Source organism: Corvus moneduloides, chromosome 4 (assembly GCF_009650955.1).
Source record: "Corvus moneduloides isolate bCorMon1 chromosome 4, bCorMon1.pri, whole genome shotgun sequence".
Lineage (NCBI taxonomy): Eukaryota > Metazoa > Chordata > Aves > Passeriformes > Corvidae > Corvus > Corvus moneduloides.
This window is the reverse complement of record NC_045479.1, coordinates 41,673,415-41,687,694: the sequence shown is the minus strand read 5'-3', so window position 1 is coordinate 41,687,694 and position 14,280 is coordinate 41,673,415. Positions and strand designations below refer to the sequence as shown.

Below are 14,280 nucleotides of genomic sequence, written 5' to 3'. Positions count from 1 at the left end.
ATTGAGATGTTTGTCTACAGTCTTTAATAAGGAATGTCATTAATGTCACAAAATCTTGTTCTGTTTTTTTACAAAAGAGTTTTTCAGTCTTTCAATTCAAAATTTCATGTATTCATCCAGCAGATTCTTCTGTCCTCTGATGCTCATCCAAATGTTTGCCATATTAAGCTGCCTGAAATGGAGCAAATGATTCTGCTCCTCCAAATTTATTTTTTAAAAACCCCAAAAACATATGGGGAATACAGAGGGAGCATATGTCTGCAAAGTAAAACATCCTGGTAAATAGAGGAGCATCCTCAAACCAGGGTGTTGTACATGGCTGCCTAGTGCCTGTGTAAAAAGATGCTGAAAGTATTTTGTTTTGCCCCCAAACAATTAAAGTTCTTGCTATCCCTCCCTCCCTGCATTCAGAGAACATCAGCAGAGGTTCTTGAGCAACAGCAGCATTTATCAGGATGTCCATATCGAGCAGTGGGAATACAGTTTCCAAAAAATCTCATCCAAAAACCCGTTTTCAAAGGGAGACCTGAAACTGTTACCAAGGTAATTTTGGATTCATTTTCTTGGGAGCACCATCCTGAAGTCACCCATGCACAGAGGAATCCAGAGGAAGGATGTAGGTGGTGAGGAATCTAGCTCATATCAGAGGCAGATGTGTTTGGCATTCTAGGAGCAGCGACTGGCCAGACAGTGTGTTCTCTTGCACAGCTAACGAGAGCGGGTTTCTAATAAGACCGAGTGTCTGAGATGTGTCACCCTGCTGAGCTGATGGAGTATGCACTGTGTGGCAGCACAAGGAACAAGAACAGCACTTTTTCTTACTGTATCTCGGTGAACAAATGCATAGGTTTGAAGGTGCAAATTGGAAGAAGTCTGGCGCTCGGGAGAATGCTGACAGTCTTGTCCAGTATTCCCGTGCCAGATGCAGCCTCTGCAAGGCTGCTTATTCTCCTGGATCCACTATTGTTACGTCACTGAAAGCTTTTATTTCTTGCCTTAAAATTCCTTTGGCAGAAGTTGTTTAGGTCTTTTTACTTGGAGATTTAAATGATAAAATTTCTATCTAAATCAAACCAACTAATGACATATTAAAAAAAAAAAATCAGAATTTTCTTTGCACAGGAAATGGCAAGGTTTGGAACTTCCATTTACATCTTAATTACAAGCTTTTTATAAATTAAAAGAATGAAACTTTGCAGAGGAGGGAAATTTTTAATTAAAATCATTAGGTGCTTTGGAATGAATATGTTTGTTCTCCTTTGTTAAATCAAAATGCTTAAGGGCTTTCCTGATTAGTTTTGTTTTTTTTTTTTTATTTTACATCAACCCTGCCTGCACTGTGCTTGCATCCTCATGGATAAAGATATGCTTTGAAAGTATCTTTCTTTTTTCTGCACAACACGGGTGCATCTGCAGCTCTGCCAGCGATTCTGTCTGCAGGACTGAGTGCAGGAAGTGCTCAGGAAAGGCAGGCTCTCCAGCTTAGCATTCCCAGCAAAACACCTGAGGGACAGAGGCAGGTCAAACTGAGTGACACCCTTGATACAGGATGGCAGTGAGGAGGTGCTTTGAGAGGAAGGATCTTTTTTGAAAGTTTTAAGTGTCCTAGCCTGACAGAACTCTGGTGCATTTCTATGAAAATGCTGGTTTTCTGTCTAGCCTTAGTGATGATTCAAGAAGCTAATTAACTCAACAGAGTTAAAATGTTGCAGATGTGCTTCTCACTCAAAGGACATGAGACAGGTCTTCAGTTACCATCTCATCACGTTGCTTCTGTCAGAGACTACACTAATTCTGGGTGGCTTTTCCACTCACTCTGAGAAGCTCAAGCAGCTTGTTTGGCTTGAGTATGAACTGCTTGTAGGTCTGCTGGAAAACTTGTTTCTAGCAATCTGGCTTACAAACAGCTTTTTCTGTTCAGGCTATTGGCTTTTCTGATCTGAATCTCCTTCAAGAGTGCCATGTACCTGAATGGTTAGAGGACTCTCTCTGTGGGAAGTAGGAAAAGCTTACTGGGTAACATGTGCACTGATCTTCCACACCAAGGGAGGCTTTTGCCTACTGGTGTCTCAAGCAATTTTGTAAATAGAGCTCTAGGGGAGAAAAATAAGTCTAGTTGTAACTGCTTGGTAGATTTCTATATTTGCAAGCAATTTCCACGTGATTTACACAGTTCTGGGCAGGATTGATTGTTCTCCAAGCAAATTCATTTTGTTTGGAAGTTGGGAGAGGGGGTTCCTGGTGAGTTTAGCTGGATTCATTTGAGTGTTACAGTTCTGTTGAGTCTTCTGACAAGTCTTTCTTCATGCCTGAAGTTCTTTATTTTCTCAAAATTTGACCTCATTGGTTAAAGCCAATGCTAATTTGGGATGGAACTGGGTTTTACAGACTGGGAAAGAACCATTATCTGGAACAGTGCATCAGAAAGGCTTAACTTGCAGAATGCTTAAATACTGAGCACTTACTGTCTTTGCTTTTCATTCTAGGTAAAGAGCTTTTTTTTCCCCTTCTATCAGCATTTTGTTCCTTCAAAGCAGACAAAAGTAAATGTTACTCAAACCCCTTTCACAGTGTCTCCTGGCTATCTTATTCTTGTTCTTCATAACCTGGAAGTTTGTGTAAACAAGTAAAAATACATCTCCAAGCTTTTTGGTCACACGACTTGTTTAGATTGGACTCCCGTCATTTGGACCTTGCTATTTGTAGTAAGGTTGTGTTTAGAAATATAGTGTGGGACACCAGGATCGTACAGTTTCCAGCCCTGTGTGAAGGTGGAATGAAATTTATAGTAATGGTGTTGTATGTTTCTGAACAGTATTTCTGGACATGCCCACAAACAGGTCGTGGCACCTGTGGTCTGGGAAGTCACCCACAGACTGCTGTGGTTTCACCATTAGCGTTTGATGTGTGTTGCCTGCAGTCTCATCTGAGCTTGGCACTGTGTTCAGCACTGAGCAGGCGTATGGTAAACTGGACGTAGGAGCTGGCTGATAGATGACTGTCCTGAGGAAGGGTCAGCTAGTCATGAAATGATTGTTGTTTTATAGAGAAACCACAGCGGAGGTCTTTCTGATAATACCCAGCTTGGACATGAGTAATCTACAGTTTTAGACTGAGCCAGCTGGGGTGACTTGAACGTAATGCAGAGGTAGTCTTCTTTTCTTCGTGATATTTACATGACAGGATTATGACAGATTATCACCAGAGTGACAAGGCAGAAGATCAGCACTAAGATGAAAATGTCTGTCCAGGCAGAGAGGACAGGACTGATGCTTCAGTAAGCACTGTCACTGTACTTTGACAGACTAGGTGCAGGAAGGAGGTTGTGGCAAAAAATGCATGTTTTGCAGAAACTGGAAAGAATAAATGCTTTTTTTAACTGGTTTATCTGTATTTTTGTGCCCTTTAAGGTTTGTTGATAGGTTTTAAATGGAACAGGAATAGAATAATTTGAGGCACAGGACTGCAGGTAACTTGAGGCAAAGGATTGCAGGTAATTTGAAACTGAAGGTCAGCTGGGTTTAAGTTATCCACTATCTGTTGATAAGCTTAAGTAACTCCAATGGCTTGCCACGGTAGTTTTCTTTTCCAGGAACTGACCTGGTTGTTCCTTATCTCTCTACCTGTCTTTGTTTTATTAATATGTCTGATGAGAATTTCAGTAACTTATTTAATGCAGAAGTAGCAATTTCCTTGCCTAGAAAACACTGGCATCTCTCTCTGCTCCCCCTGCCCTTTCCAGGAGATGCTCTCCAGCCTTCTTGGTCACAGCAGCCACTTTCAGGGAAAGGGGACAAATTCTTGTCAGAAGTTTGGCTACTGCAATCCTGGGTTCATCTGGCCTGAGTAGGTGTGCACTGCCACACCTTATGACTTTTTGGTCTTTACTTAATCCTTCTGTTTCAGCTCTTTCCCAGTGCTCCTGACTGACTCTAACTCATCTTTGTTTAAAAAAAAAAAAAAAAAAGAGCGGCCCTAAGGTAAGCATTTGGAAATTTAGCACTGTTGTAAAACCAGTATCAGGAGTATTTAGACTATTCCTGGTTAGGGAAACTTAACTCAGAATAAAACCTCCTTTGGCAAATTGTCAGAAGCATATGAGACTCATATTGCTTGCTCATACGTCTGGTTTGTCCTTCCAACTACCCTTGCTTTTTTCCCCAGTTGGTATCCCTGTTTACTGCATTTATTATTTCAAAAAAATTTCCCTAGTATTTTGGTTATGTTCGGATGATGATCTTCTTACAAGATGGAGATTTCTCCTTCGTAGATGTCACATCTTTCATTTCTTCACTAAGTTGTACATTGCCTTCTGTGAATTGCCAAACTCTGTTTTTTCCCAGAATAAAGAATAACTACTTTTGCTGGTTACCACTTTGCCATCCAGCTGCTATGGCTGCTGATGTGCTTCTCAGAGCTGGAACTTTATACTTACAAACATCAAGACTCAGTTTAGCCTCGGAAAGGGCCTAGGAGCTCCAGCTACTGCCCTGCCCATTGCAACTCTTCTCCTTTACTCACTCCAATGCAGCTTTGGCTACCAGAATGTCTATTTCCAAGTGGAGATAGGCTAAAAACATAGGCAATAATAGGGGTTTTATCGCCTTTTTAAATAAAGGAATTCTGAACTAAGCATGTGAATTATTCATCCCTAGTCCATTCACTGAAGGTGCCCTAAGTGGCACATCTGTTTCCTACAGCTGTTCTTGGTGTCTTTGCTTCCATAGAGCAATCATCAGAGCCCTGCTGGAAACCCTAATCACCCATATGTGTGTTGGAGAGAACCATTTGCGGAATACACAAAACAGTGAAGTAATGCAGAAGGGCGATGCAGATACTGGGTTCTACAAATCATCGACTTTAAATTTTGTTGGTTCTGATATTTCATGTCATTAAAGAAAATGGGAGTGATATTTTTCTTTTTTTTTTTTTTTTAACTTCTAATAGATTGAAGACTGTTTCCAGGGGACCTGGAAATACGCAAATTATTTTAGCCCAAATTTCATTTATTGCAGATACTATTCTTTGTCTTACTGTTGAGTGAGTAAGCAACAGTTACCTACAGTCTCATGGGATATTTTTTTTCTATTCCCATTATCGGGAACCTTGGGTGGTAGGGGCTTTCTTCTCCTCCTGCTGTAACCATTGAAGATAAATTTAATTAAATGTGGTCCGCAGTCCAATTTATACTTCCCTGTAGCAGGAAGAACCTGCTCTGTGACACTGAAGGATTTGTTTTTTCCCAGCTGCTGTTAGTGAAATTCGAGGCTCTGAGTAATTGGGTTCAAACTTATCAGAAAACCTTCCTTTGTGGTAGGTGTTTTATTTTCTCACTTAGGCATTACACCTTTTACCAAATCAGAGTGGTACACAGACAAATGTATTTGAAGCATGGCAGAATTTATACAGTCTTATTAATTAGGTGACATACAAAAATACCTGTCTGTTACTGCTACTTGTATGATAGTTATAATCAACCAGCATGGTGATTATCTGATGATCTTTTTTACACTTATTAGTATTCCCACAGACAGAATAAATTCCGTCATGATAGGGGTTATTCCTTTGTTTAATTAGTAAAAACACAAATTTTCTGCTCAAAGTTTGGCATACAGAACTTTTGTTTTTCCATTCCCAAAATGTGATGTCCTTTTTCTTAAATCCTCTGTTGAGTCAAATTCAGTATTATTTGCTATGTGAAAATGAGACAAGACACTGAAATTTACTTTTGGATAATATCACAGACATGCTCAGAAGACCACTAATCCCTCAATGGCGCTTTGCTTTGCAGACTTAGGCCAAGTCTCCACTAAAAAATTATGCAGATCAAGGTCCATCTCGTCTGACAGACATACTCCTCAGCCAGACTTGCACTTTTGCAGTCAAATCTGTACAAGAAGTATGAAGCATGGTGATAGAATTTCATTCAAAGATTTGCTGGGTAGTAGATGCCACCCTTCACTCAGCACTGAGTGGGTGAGTGAGGAGCTCTAATCTCTACTGCCACCTCACCAATGCAGGGCTGTGGGGACCATCCCTGCTCTGTGCTGCTGGCAAGGAGGGTGCTCATGGGCAGGGGCTAATGCTCTGCCCAGAATTGTGCCAGCATCCCAAGCAGCATTCTTTGCCCCACTTGGTGGGCTGGGGCAGACAGGGCCTTAAGTAACTACAAGGATGTTCTCAGGTGAGCAATTAGCATGGGATATGTCCATAAAGTTTAAAAACTGGTGTTGGAGGCATCTCAGTGGCATAGCTGTTTGTCTCACTGAAAAAAAAAATACAGATTTAGTTTAGAAGAAAAACAAGAGGTGCCCAATATATTAAGTTGGGGGGTTGGAGCAATAGTGAAAGTATTTTACTGTATGTTAGGTTGGACTGAAAAGGAATATGGGTAAAATGCTGGCACACAGCACAGATTACTGTTTCCTTTTTGTGCTTAACTGCGCTATTACTTCACCTTGGGACTTAATGAGCTGTCACTGAAAGTCATGGCTGTGTCAAATGCATGCTCTTACTTATGGCATGCACCAGGGTGTGTGTCATCCTAAAGATGTTTTATTGACCTCCTAAAGATGTGCCATGCATGGAGAATCATTTTCACAGGATGTAGGGAGGGCATTTTCTCTAGTTATTAATTTCTGAGTCTTATCATAGTGATAGTTATCAATGTACAGTAGATGCCTTATCTGTCTGATGTACAGGTTTCATTACTTTCTTGCTTATCCTGCTGCTCAAGAGTTCCTGGCCTGCACTTCTACCAGCATAACTCTTCATCTTAAGAGCTATGTCACCTGCCAGAGGTTCAGAATAATTAATATTTTTGTCAAGAAAAGGCACATCTCTCAACATCTCATTTCTAGAAGAAGGCTTTCAGATGTTTTCACTTGTCAAGTCTCCACCTGAGATATTAAGAAGGAAGGAAGGGTTTTATTGTGACAAATAAGTAGAGATTAACAAAATGAAGTGGTGCTGGTCTGCATGCAATCTGTACCCACATCGGTATGGTCAGGAGGTTTCTGCTTCTCTGGAGGTAAAGGATGTGTGCCTGTACTAAGACTGGAGTCATTTCAGGGTAGTGTCAGTGGACAGGTGATGCAGTGTTTGTTGCAGAGTGGATACTGCTGCACTATCCAAGGCAGCTCCATCATCAGCATCCTCAGCATCCTCCATCCTTGCAGCAGCTGAGGCAGGAACTCAACCTGATTTCACTCAGTTTACAAGTAAGGAAGCTAATTAAGAGCATTAGGTTTTCATTGCTATTCAGATCGTGACAAACTGGGTTTTCTTTCCTATTGGACACCCTGGTTTGTGTGGATTTTTTGTCTCATAGAGTGCTAATGCCAATCAGGCCTTCAAGACATTGTGCAAAGAATTTTTCAGAGGAGACCCATGAGTCATTTTTCTGTTCTATTGGCAGATACATCATTGATGAGAAGATACAAAAGATTTGGGCATACTGATTTCTTCTTAATTTTCTCATGTGCCCAAAATTTTAAGTCTGCAAGGAAAGGCTCATGATATCTTTAACAAGCATAAAAAAAAGGATGGTCGAAGCCCGTCAGAAGCTTCAGAATAAGTTTTCACATAGATCTTGACAGTTTAGATGCCCTAAATGGGTTTTTAGAGACTTACTTTATGATCACCTATCTGCTTGGCAGACAGTTGCACAGACTCCTTTTTCCTCACTCCCTCCCTCTCTCTCTCTGTCTTTGTTTGCAGAGCTGATTTGCTCATGTAGAAGTGGGGCAGTTGGATTTTGGGAGAGTATCTGCTCCCACAGCAGGAGATTAGGGCAGGTCACTCTGATGAAAGACCTTGAATCAGACTGTTGATGCAGAGGAGGCATCTTTCCCTTTGCTTTCTACTCTTCTGGTTGGCAGTGTTTTGAGATGAGATGAGCTTTTGCTGTTGAGCAATATAAAGTTCCTTCTCCTCTGAGGGACAGAATTTTTTGCCCTCAATCCCAGCTCCTGTGACTACAAGGACAGAGTATGCCGGGCTCAAGATTTGGTAGGATATAGTGCCAGCACTTAGTTATGTGTGCAAAGGAGCAGTTGCCACAAAAGCAGTGGCACTCAAAATGTGGTGCAGGAAGACTGCCTGCTTAAATTCATGGTTGCTTGGCAGTAGCACTGTGGCAAAAGTGTCCTGCCAAGTCATGAGCTGGCATACTGCCCTCCATTTAGACTCGGACTGTAGGCAGACAAGTGACCAGCAGCTGTGGCTGTGAATAGCAGGAGGGCATTAGTCCAAGAACAACAAGAAGAAAAACTTCTTCTTCTATGTTTAGAGATTTTCTTGGCTCTTCCAGACATGTCTTCTCATTTCAAAAGGATCTGGAAGGTGGAAGATGCCCTAATGCAGCTGCCCTTTTTGAATCCTGTCCACTGGGATCCCCCAGTTACAGGATTCTGCATGGGAGCATGGTGTTGCCCAGTCTGTGACTGTAGTAGACAGGAGTGTGTCTGCTTGAATGTGTAGAATGAAATTTGCGGCTTCAAGGAGAGGATTTGTTGTTTCTCTGCTCCTTTTGTTTGAGCAGGACAACTGAAGTGACCCATAAACAATTGTCTGCATCCTGCAAGTGGCTTCTACACCAGCTTTCCTGCTAATGGCTGCACAAGGATTGGTTTTTATCTGTAAGGATGCCAAAGCGCTTGAATGAACGTGGTTTACAGTTTTTAAAGGGGTTGACAGATGTCAGCAGGGGCTTCAGATTACTGACTCTTTGTACAGCCCTTCAGATACCAGGCGTGATTCTCACTCCCCATCCATTTCTACACTACAGCCTGAAGACGTGATCTGTCACAAGCAACGTCAGCCACATCCCCCAAAACCCCCAAACAAACAAAAAATCTGAAATTGATTCTCTGGAAAATAGCACAAAGTCAAACATTAATGCTGGGGTGTGCATGGCAAAGGTTGCATTTTAAATGGGAACATGTATAAAGCTGTATGCTCAATACACTAAGTGAAACTGGTGGGGGCGAGGGTAGAACAAAGTCCACAAAAGCCCTGCCTATGGAAGCTCAAGGGCATCACTGTCTCTTATGTGGTGGACACAGGGAAGTGATTTCCCCTAGTCTGTCATAGAATGTTAATGTTGTGGTACAGGCTCATGATCTATTTAAAGGCATTTCTGCAGCAGCCTCCAAGATCTTTACCCCAGCATCTCTCATTAGCTGTCAGTCTGGTGGAATTTCCTGGCTTTTGAAGTGGATTTTCCTGCTTGTGGTTAAAGAAAATGGCAGTAAGGACCTGGGAGAGAGTGTGAGCCAGACTCCCTGCTGACCACAGAGCTTCCCTCGCCATTTGTCATAGAAATCCTTGAATAGCTTTCTAGCCAAGTCTCTGAGAAATAAAAACTTTCCAGCACTAGCATCTTTAGGTTGTGTATCTCAGACAAGTATTGGCAGCTGGGTCTGTGCATCCACCATTGATCTGATACCTCTCATCATCTTTATCTTCTTGTCTGTTGAGAGGAGCAATAATGTCCCTGGGAAGTGTGGGAGCACTGATGGCACATGGCATTAAGGAGTACTAGCTGTGCACAGGGACACCTCCAGGCCTCTCTCAGTGATTCCTGCTGCAGTTTCTCTGCTGGCAGCATCCTCAGTGGGCTGGAGATAAGTGCTTTCTGAAACAAAACCTAAACTGCAGATGTTGGCCAGCTGCATGCAGCTGGACCAAAGCTCTGCTCATCTTGACAAAGAAGCCAGAACCAAGTCCTTACAAAGGCAATGGCTGGAATGAAACTGAAATGATCCGTCCCCCTATGCAGCACCTCAGCTTCTAGCAGCAGGGGTAGACATGAGCAGTTCTTCTAGCTAAGTAACTGGGGCACAATGAGAGGCATGTAAGACTCAAGTGTCCTCAAGGAGGAACTGCAAGATGATTAATGCTGCAATAGCTGCTTAATTATAAACACATGTTGGTGGCCAGATTATATCTAGGCTGAATTTAAGGTCTGAATATTTCCTATGAAATATGATCTGGATATCACTGGCATGACAATGAGGGGATATGTGTGTTGATAGCTCACTGGGGTAAAAAAAATGCCTAAGTGTAATGGTTTAGAAATGCAAAGTCTAAGATACCATGCATTGGTTTTAGTGCATTTGATGAGACATTTCTGAGTGTTTTAAAACTAATCTAATTTTTTTCCTTTTTTTTTTTTTTTTTTCCCCATGAAGGAGGCTTTTGAAGAAAAATGGGAGGGGATACGCCTTTGTCTGGCTACCCAAGAGATAAAACCTGCAAACATAACTATGTCTTGTGAGAGCCTCTGTACTCTCGAAGAGTTCTGTTGAGTTACTTGCTTTTGTGACCTTTTGCAGGGTGAGGCCCTGAGGCTGTTGGTATGATTATCCAGTAATGCTACTGGATTAATATGTCTGCATAGTTTGTATATTGTAATCGTGACTTAAATATAGCTCCTTGCCAGGCAGGGTGAGGCAGCAGGTGGGAGGCTTGCGGTGCAGCCGAGGGGGGTGACCAGGGGGACATGTCCTGCTCTGTGGCATTTTCCGGAGCTTTCACCAAACACCAAAGCCCATGTCAGGGCTGCTCTGCAAGCACAAAAGTTAGTTCCACTTAAATGGGAGCTAAGAGTGGCGGGCTGCAACAGCTCTTGGGGTCGCTCAGACAGGAAGCATCTTCTGGCAGGTGTTGATAGCACCATGAAGCATTCTTTACAGTTGCTTTGTTCGAGAGTTGGTAATGAGTTTGTGGTGGTCTGAAAGGTCTCCAAGGTCTGAAAGGCTAGACATAGCCTAGTGCAGCACGGCTGGAGCACTGCAGTACCACAGGGCAGGGATGGGGGTGGGCGTTGCAGTGGGGAGTTCTGCAGCAGGGCAGCAGTCTGCATGCAGTGTTGGTCTGTCCATGGGTTAATTTGGTTAATACCATGTGTTTAGAAGTTGTGCAGCTACTGAGGTCAGCAGAGGGTTTCCTGTGACTTTTTTGGGATGTTTGGTGGTGCCTGGTGCTTTTGTGTGGGAAGTGAAGGTGAAGAACTTTGTTCCATGCTGGTGTGTAGCCAGCATTATCGTTGTGCCACATTGTAGTGTATCTCTCCACAGGTTCCTTCAGGTAGGGCACTGGCCTGTCACTGGTTACATACATGTCCTTCAGGGTAGTACAGTGTATTACTGCAGTGCTATGTAAATCACTGTCTGTATGTACTGTACTGTGTGCAAAGAGGTAACCTTGATGAGTTATTTCTGATTATGATTTGGGTGATGTCAGTAGTTCAGCTTCATCTGCTCTGACTTAACTTTCAAAGCAACTGTAATCTTGTCTCTTTACTTTTCATGGTGCACAGATTTAACCACTTGTCAAGGAAATAAAGATTTGTTGAAAGGTTGGAGTTATATCTTCAAAACTGGCATAAACAAAATCTAATTTTATACTTAATGCAGTAATTCTAGTGGAGAGTATCTGTGAGGGCATAACTAAAATAATTTTTAACATTAAAATCTTTAGAAATAAAACTTTACCCAGTTTATTGATCTAATTGCAGTCACATTAACTGCTTCCTTGCTTTGACTGTGTGTGCAAATCTTGGACAAAGTGTAGGGTGGATTTAATTTTTTTTCCATTTGATGTGATATGTCTGTTCAAGCTGCAGTATAAATGGATGGGATTTCTTTTGAGCCAGCCCCTGGCCAGAAAACCAGTGAGCATGACTTAAAGCTGCCAAGAGAAAGAAGGAGAAGGTGTTAACTCGTCCAGGGTTTAAATGGGCCTTTTCCTGGCGCAAAATAGCCTGGAAATTTGACATCAGCCACTCAGCACAGCAGAATAGGACAACGTCATTGTCCATTACAACTGGTACCAATTTGACTTCGAATTTAAATGTGTCAGCAAAATAAGAGTAAGGACAGGCACCCTTCTCTTACTTGCTGCACCTGTCTCTGTATCTGTGGAGTTTGGACTTCACTGGCTTTGTTTCTTTGAATACAGTGCAGCAATTTTCCATGCCACTCTTTCTAGCCCTAGGGACATCACACATGTGAACTGGTTAAAGAAAATGGCATTGCCTTAGTGCATTTTTCCATAGCAATAGGTAACGGGTAGTCTATTATAGTTAGTAGTACCTGGACAGTTGTGATTTTGTCATACAAGCTGCTCAGGCTGCCTGCCTGTTATGCCAGTACTTGTTCTGGGGGTTTGTTGTTGGGGTATTTTTTTTAATCCACTGCTCTCATCAGAAAATGGAAATCACAACATTTTCTGATCATTTTCCTTGCCCTCTCCTCAGCCTGCCAGTATGGCATTACACATGTTTTTAGTAAAAGAAAAATTTAAAACTGGAGGAGTAGAATTACATGAAAGACTGGAAGGAGAACTGCTGCTGAAGTCACTTCTGGACTGACTGTGATCAGCCAGCATGAGTGGGATATACATCTCCCCTTTTACTCCTCCAGCAGGAGGCCATAGGCTCAGCCTTTTGGACCCAACATGTTCTTTCTCTTTTCTGAGATTCAAGTAACCAGAAATTACAAATCTTCCTTCATAAAGCTGCAGCCCCCTGAGCCCCTAATTTTATCAACCTTACTCAGAGCTTGTATATCTCCATCAGCTTTCATAGATCATGCTTCAATTTTGTTTTCTAAAATACAAGTTTGAAGGAAGCCACTATTGTACATTGGAAATCCAGACAGCATCAAAAAGCTAAGGCAGTTTTCTCTTATTTTATCTGTTGTCCCTTATTCATTGTTTCTTGTATTTCTATTCATATATTCCTGTTTCTAAAATCTTGCTCATTCCTGTTGCTATGGTAAAAGCCTGCCTGAAAAAGGAGAATTATAGCAGCAAGATACACTGACCTACAAAATAATCAGAACATAGTTGCTCCATAAAAAACGCTGCTTTCAAAGTAACTGCTAGAAAATCTTGAGTGGGAAAGGGAGATGGCCAAAGTATAGGGACCATGTACATGGATCTGGATTTAGTAAAAACTCCAGCTTATGAACAAAATTGCTGCCTGTGACCAGTGAATCTGTACAACTGGTTTCCCATAAACAGGAATTTTCCATTATTGCAATATCAACAGTAGTAGACACCCAAAAAAGTGGTCTTGAGTGTCTGTTTCTGTTCTTAACCTTCCAGCTCCGATGGGATTTTCTCCTCTGTGTACATGAGTGTCATTGATACAGTGTTGTATTACAGTGGCTGATCCTTGCTGGAGGCATGGTTTCTTTTCCAACAAACTGATCTGAAGTGAAGTGAAAACCAAACCATGAATTTTTTGGTTCACCTCCCAGACTGTAAAAATGGATGGTCTCATTAATGATTAACACAGCAGCTGGTAGCTCTCGGGAGATCTGGAAGAACATACTGCAGTGTCTCCCTCCTCCAGCAAATATATTGGCTTAACATTTTTCTGTGCTTGTACAACTTATTTCAGTATACGTGCTTGAATCCCAGCAGAGTGGATCTCTGCCTTCATACCTGCTCTAAGATCAGTAAGGATGCCTTAGATCCTAGATGCATCGGATAATTTTTTGCGATGTTATTACTACTTAGTGGTTTGCAGTTCCCTGTGATGCTAGCATGACTTTTAGAATGCTCTTCTATTTCAAACTCTGCTGTGGGCATCGAAGATTTCCAGTGTCTTTTTGCCCACAGTGTGGTTAGGTCATTACGAATCAAGTAAAATTTCACAACAATTTTGCATTTACATGGGCATCACTTCTGGGTGTTTTGCTATTGATAAATCCTTGTTACAGCATTAAACTGTGTAAAAAATATACACATCTATTATTGTCACAAAGCGTTTACTCCTGTTTTTACTCCGCAGTACTGGAGTACACTGTGCCTGGGCAGCTGACAAAAGTGTAATGAACTCTAAAGAACCAGAGGGATCTTTTTAGACTAAGTGTTCTCAGAATGTGTTTAACTGGTTAGCACTCAGGAAATAAAAGTGCTAAAAAAATACCAACCCAAAAAAAAAAATTTCAAAACCCCAGAAATCTCTAAAATAAAAACCCTACCACTTAGTAATTTTGCATATAGTAAAAAGTGGTAAGAAATCTGGAGGCTTTTCCCTATTGCTCTAGAAGAGATTGTGATCATATATTGTCTTCTAAACGATCTGATTTTTTTTAATCCTAAAAAATATACTACTGTCTCTGGAACCTTGTGCAAATTTTCAAATAGTTGTCTCTAAATACAGGTACATGTTTTCCTCTATATTTGCTGTAAAACCTTGGTGAATGCATGTATAGTACACCGGTTTCCTCCCTGGCACAGATGGGGCAGATACGAAGCTTACCT

At 41.6% G+C, this 14,280-nt stretch overlaps 1 protein-coding gene across 2 annotated transcripts in view; it reads left to right on the top strand.

The window, feature by feature from the left end:
• SRGAP1 (SLIT-ROBO Rho GTPase activating protein 1) overlaps nucleotides 1-14,280 on the top strand; it is a 146,843-nt gene that overhangs the window by 58,136 nt on the left and 74,427 nt on the right. The window lies entirely within an intron of this gene.